The sequence below is a fragment of the Dipteris shenzhenensis genome, chromosome 6, assembly GCF_047967505.1.
Source record: "Dipteris shenzhenensis isolate YYH24624 ecotype China chromosome 6, Dip_SZ_1.0, whole genome shotgun sequence".
In the NCBI taxonomy this organism is placed as follows: Eukaryota; Viridiplantae; Streptophyta; class Polypodiopsida; order Gleicheniales; family Dipteridaceae; genus Dipteris; species Dipteris shenzhenensis.
Window position 1 is genome coordinate 21,529,812 of NC_141601.1, and position 6,634 is coordinate 21,536,445.

Genomic DNA, 6,634 nt, shown 5'->3' on the forward strand with positions numbered 1-6,634 from the left:
TTGAGTCTCCAAGCGAGCATTGCAGATGATCCAGCCTCTAATTCCTCCATCTCTAGCATCATCTAGCATGCGCTTTTCGAATCAAGTCATTAGAGTTCGGGTTGTGCCACGTAAACACATGCCTCTCCAGCACATCGCGGGAACCGGCTCGTAGAGCAGTTGGGCTCTCTCAACCCTACTAGCAACCAACTTGTAGCGCCCCCACACCCTACATAGTACGCACTGCTAGAACATGCAAAATCTCAGCTACAATGCTAGCGTAGCATTCCAATGCCCAAGCTATGTGATTGGTCCACAGACATGATCTTCTTTCCCACTGGCTGAAACAACCTGCAAAGTCCTTATTTGCTCAAAATCTCACTGCTAGATTTCCAATGTTGGCAAGGCGCGGGGAATTGTTATTCGAATTGTTAGGCTCCATAAAGGCTCCTCTCTCCCATGAAGATTCCACCTGTTGATTCACAACATTCAACGGATAAAATCAATGGGCAACCAATGAAGCCTACTCAAAGGTTCCCATTGCATCAATTTCAAGACAAGCGGGGACAACTTTAGCACAATAGCGAGCTGCCCTTTTGGCAAGGAGGTGTTGAGCCCCCAACGCACCGGGAGCTCCTCATAGCTCCAACAACCGCTTGCCCAAATGCTAGCCTACCTTGTGGCATTGCATTGCCCCACAACAGATGAGAAAAGCAGTCTCTAGTCAAGCATTTTAGGGCTACTAGCTACCTTGTGGCATTGCATTGCCCCACAACAGATGAGAAAACCACTCTCTAGTCAAGCATTTTAGGGCTACTAGCTCCCTTAAAATCGGTGGTTTCTCATTTCATCTCCTCAATGGAACAGATGGTGGGTTGTAGCAAGGAATGAATAGCAAGCAGGCATTTAACACGTGCCACCTCCCAGTTGCAACCCAATGCGGTTGGGTGCCACGACCCTATTTCCATAGCCAATTCAAAAGCGTGGTAGTTAGAAAAGTTTGCAACTCACACGAAGATTGGTCTTCCATCTTTGGTATAAACATACAAGTGTGTTTGTAGGCAGTATCATCAGCCAACAATGTATTTGTGCTATTGTACTGATGGTTGTCCTTCCAAAACTTATTGAGGTCTTTCAAAAGCAGTGCTATGTTAGTACTCAGAACCTCACGGCTCTTCACTTAGCTGGTCCTTTTCAACTGGAAAGCATATGGATAATAGCAATCTCACCCTTGCCCCCTTAAGAGAACTCCAAATGTGTTGACGTAGGAACTTACTCTTAAATGCCATTCCTGCTCACCTCCCATTGAGCATTATGCCACACATCAGTATTATTTCTCTATGCGAGTCATCTCGATTATCAAAAGGTTTACAATGTGCCAATTTACTCCAAAAAAAGAGTCTCCATATGGGCATTTTAAGGCCCCTTTGATGTCAATGTTGCAATGTTGCTAGTTGCTACCATGGCATCAGATGAGCAAGAAATAGAAATGGAAAGGCGGATGCTCTCATCACTCCAAACCAAGTTGCAAAGTGTCGAGACTGAAACTCATAAGCTCAACAAAAGCATGGCAGAGCAAATGCAACAACTCCTTGCACAAAATGCTCTGGCGGAAAGTAGAAAGGATGCCCTACACGGTTTCTCTCCAAGAAGAACACCTACAGCTATCTGAAGCCTTTGAATAGAAAGGAAGAGGTTGAGTTATCCCTCTCACAAATGCAAGTTACTTGTAATGATCTCAAAGAGAAATGGTGCACTTAAATGCAAGGCTGCTACTTAAAGAGGATCAGATCCATGTCACAATAGACACAAACAATGAGTTGCAGAATAGCATCAAAGAATGTAAACATCAAATTCAAGCACATAGAAGGAATGCATGGCATCAAGGGAGACACTTGTGAATACAAAAGCAGAATTGGATGCTCAAGAACAAGAGATACTCCAACTCCATGTGCTTAATGATCAATTGCCAGGGTAGCCAAAAGTAGCTCAACAATTCAATGGTCTAAAGCTTAATTACACCTCAACACTGGGTAAGTATAAAGAAAAGTGCATAGAGTTGTAAAATCAAAAGGCAATAATTTCCAAGTTGGAACTTCAACTGCTAAGTCAAGCAGATGACGATGCGGAGGGGTCAGCACAAGATATTTTTCTATAGGGCATCACTACATTATACCAAGAGCTTGTGTTGCAGTCCTCCAGCAAGAGGATCACCTTGCCGGAAGAATACGTATACCATGGAAACACTTGCAAATAAAGATGTTACATGCAGTATCTGGTCTTGATTGGACCAGGCTAGTAAGCAGAAATACTCTCCAGGATCTATACTAGAAGATGGATGAAGACAAGAAAAATGTGTTCTGTCTCTCAGTGCATACAAATCTCATATGGTTAAATCCTGATGCAATAGGGTCTAAGCATGGTTTGGTGACATGCTTTTTGTGCTTTACGAAAGCACATAGCACATTACTTATAGCACAAATTATGTACCTTAATATATGATTTTTTTAAAATATCAATGTTCTTTTATGAACTTAATATTGTAAGAGTCAAAAAGCACATTTTATCATTGTAATAATTTTTTAAGGTTTGAAATAGGTATCCTATACCACTAAAAGCAGTAAATGTTGCGGACAGTGCTTTTTGTGCCACCTTCCCATGCTAAGACCCAATACTACTATATGAATGCTTGATGGGAAGCTCCCCTCTATCGGTAGTAGCTAGTCTCCTACCCTTACTAGCAATTACTAGCAACTTCCTTGGGATATAACTCCCAGAAAAATCCTACATTAAAGCTGACAATGCCTACTAAAATTGACAAAGATCTGCCAAAGGAATATGTGGTCTATCTTCAATCTAATCTCCCCTATCTTGCCACTCTCTATTTTGATCTTCTCACATCTCTCCCTAACTCTAGTACTATCCTCCGTACCTTTCCAAAAATCCATGCTAACCCAAAAATTCCGTGACATGCCTCTTCGCTCATGCCTCTCAATAGTACCGCCTAATCTAAGAATCTAACTCCTATCACCCAATACTTCTACCTTCTCAAATTCACTACTTGCTTTTCCCATAGAACCTCTTCCTCTCCCCTAAGACCACATATTTCTTAGATCTCCCTTGAGTTTTCAATGGAAGACACCATTAATGATTCCATCAATGAGCTTCAAGGATTGGATAATCCAAATCGCACACCCACATGGACAATAGGATACAAATAGGATTCCCATGCCTGGTAATCCCATTGGTGATTTTTGGAGGCAATACCCAGACATATAGTCAAGAGGAGGATGGGATCCCTCTAGAATTTCAATGAGTATTCACCAAGCGCAAATCACTCCAGACATCATCAACAAATTGGAGCCACATCGTGCTTGGCATAGACCAAAGCTACTCAACAAAAAGTACCTCCTTGAGTACTTACAATCTCCAGCTCCCTTTCAAACGTATCCCACATTTGATGCGATACCTTGTCGCTACCAGTGGGATGCCAATCATCATGATCCAGATAGTGTAGATGCTCCTCACAATTGGCCGCAAATCAATAGAAACTCCAAGACCAAATGGACAAGCCAAGAAACACTCATAAGAGCCTTGGACAAACATGCATCAAATACGCAAGGGAGTTATGATAGAACACTCAAGGAAAGTGCAAAATACAATGAAGCCCTAGTAGTAATCCTGGAGGTGTCCCTCACCATTGATGACCATTTACCCAACCTCAACTTCAATCCAAATCAATAGATAGATGCTCAAACAACAAGTCACCTTTTTCTAAGAGCCATATCTCTTCGAGGGAGTTATGTGTTTTTTTTTTGAAGAAATGGTTGACACTGGCTTCTTTAAAACTGAGCAGACACTCTACGGTGTTCGTGGATTACAAGGAAAAGATCGACAACAAGCTCACTCCATCTATCACTAATGCCATCTGTACCATACTCATTGGGTAAAGACAACCATAGCACAACATCGTCAGTAGACTCAACCATAATCCAAGGATGGGTAATCAGATCAGTCCAAGGGAGTTGTTAACCCTATGGCAACAAGGGCTAGAAGTGCAGTCTAGGGCAGTCTAGGGCAACAACGATGGGAGTGTTGTGTGTATAGAGTAGCGGCGGCAAAGCTTCGCTTGTAATATCTTGAGCCTGAAATATGGTATGATGAATCTTAAAGGATGAGGATAGCGTAGGGCTCGAAATGGGGAAAGGATGGAGGCTAGATGTGGAAGAAGAAGAATGAGAGGGGGGGAGTGGGTTTTTATAGGAATGGAGGGGGGAGGGGTTTAGTGTTAAGGTTAAACCCTAGAGCCTTCCCGTACCATAACTTTTCATGGTCAGCTTGGATGACTCTTTCTGTAAATAGGAGAAATGTTCAAAATTTTGAGCTCTATGCATTGGTGTCCATTAGATGGCATTATTTTTTCTTCAAGTTGCTTCTTTTAAAGAAAATAAAAAATTTGTTATGGTAATAACCTAAGGTTCATGCTTCGGGTTATTATTTTTTGCTAGAGTTGGGGAAATGTTTTTTACTCTAGCCCTGAGTGATGTGTTCATGATATTTGGTGGTAGTTCATTCTTTAGATCCTTGCATATTTCTACTTGTTACTTCAGACACTAGTCTCGGCAATGGCACTAAATGTTGGCTCTTTCCCACAGCTTTTGTAGGAAGAGCAAGGTGTTCTAGGTATGCAGGGTTCTGATAAATTTTATCACCTACAGATATATCAGTGTCGTCGTTTGTAGTATAAGTGTAGCTTAGGACCTAGGGTCATATTCCAATGAGAGATGTAGTCTTAAGTGTGGTAAGCAAACATCGTGCATGCTTGTATGAAAGGAACGTGCATCATCATGGTTGGGGTAATGAAGGCTTTCAGCTCCATTGGGGGTTGAAAGGTTTAGAAAGAGTTTAAGGGTTTGAGGGAGGTTCAGGGTTTACAAGGGGTTCGAAGATTCAGAAGGGGTTCCAGAGTTCAAAAGCAGTTTCAAGGTTAGAAGGAGGATCCAAAGTTAAGAGTAGAGTACATGGTGGAGAACTCGTCTCCATCGTAGATCATGGAGGTCAAGGGTTGAGGGGCTAATCTAAGGAATAAGGGTTTAGGGGGTGGGAGAGCAAAAGGTGTAAGAGCATAGAGAAGGAGAAGAGGGAGGAGAAGGGAGGAGGAGAAGGATGGAGGAGAGGGAGGAAAAGGGAGGAGGAGAGAGAGATGAGGAGTTGCAAGGTTGGAGGAGAGGGGAGTAGGAGGCAAGGTTAGGACATGCTTTTGGATGTGGAGTGCAAGGGAGGATGGACACTAAGAGACAATTGCATGGAACACCAAAGTAGAACTCAACACAATACTCGAAAGAGTATGGGCTTCTCTCCTTTCATGACCTTCTTCTTTCTTTTACATCTGGTGACCTACAGGTGGATCTACCCACTTACCTCATGGCAACGATGGTTCATTTTTGACTACCTTTGTTATTGATGGTCATCGACCATGACTCACTCACCTTTTTCACGACTGCCAACCTTGGCCTCTACTCTCTATGGTTCTCCTCTTCATATGCATCTTTTGACATTGCATTGCCTCATGATGGTTCCTTTTTGCATTCTCCACCTCGTCGTTTATGCCTCCCTTATCTGCCTTGTCAACTCTGCCTCAAGCCACTTCGTCGCTACATGGAATCATACTTGTGATAGCCTCCATGAACTCGACACTGTGCGGACCTTCTCTTTTTTGGCGAGCTGATCAGATGTGGGCTTTTTGAAGTGTTGGAAGTTGCTCTACATGGCACTGCAACCTGGAAAAACTCGTAAAGAATATTGGTTATTTTGTCACAATGACATTTTTTTCGTGTAGAAAAAAAGTTGTATATTATTTACATTATCAGTTTACATCAAAAGAACCTTGAAAAGATTCACCAAAATAGTGACCTTCACAATTAAGGTGTTAACCAAGATAAACAAAAAACAAAAGAGTTTGAGTGTCTAGCTTTCAAGCCTCTTCATCCTTAACTTTCTAATTATCTACAACATCAAGAACCCGTGAGGATGTTCCTTTTCCAGAGGAAAGGTCTAGCTAGCATAGTAGATTTGAGAGGAACTTTGGGAGGATCATAATTAAGCTTCTCAATGTCATTCCCTATAGAGTCTGGTTCCATGTAGCCAGGACCGCAGCAATGAGGGGAGTTCTTCTTCTTAGAGATGGGAAAGAAAGGTCTAGCAGAGGAGGGGCTCCCAACAACCTATGTAGAGGAATTTGGGGTGGCAGCATAGTTCAACGAGATCTCTTTGGTCGAGACATCAAGGTTAGCTTCAACAGGTACGTTTACAACAATGGTATGCGAGTCTTCAATACAACTATGGGTGTGTAGTTCAATATTCATGTTTAGTTAAACATGTGCTTCATTGTAAAGCTCGATTGCTTTGTGGAGGTGCTTTTTTTCCTATCCCACCAACCAACGTTATTAAACTAAAAGTTGTTTCGGGAAATCCAAATAAGCTAGACATCCTATGCTCTTATTGGGTGCCACAAGTCCTTTTTAACCTTAGTTGACTGCCCTAAAAGAATAGCCTTCCAGTTTAGGGGTTCCCCAATAACCCAAGTGAACTAGTTTCCATACCTTCCGTGCATGAGGACATGCCACAAAGCGATGAAATATGTCTCCCCTCACTC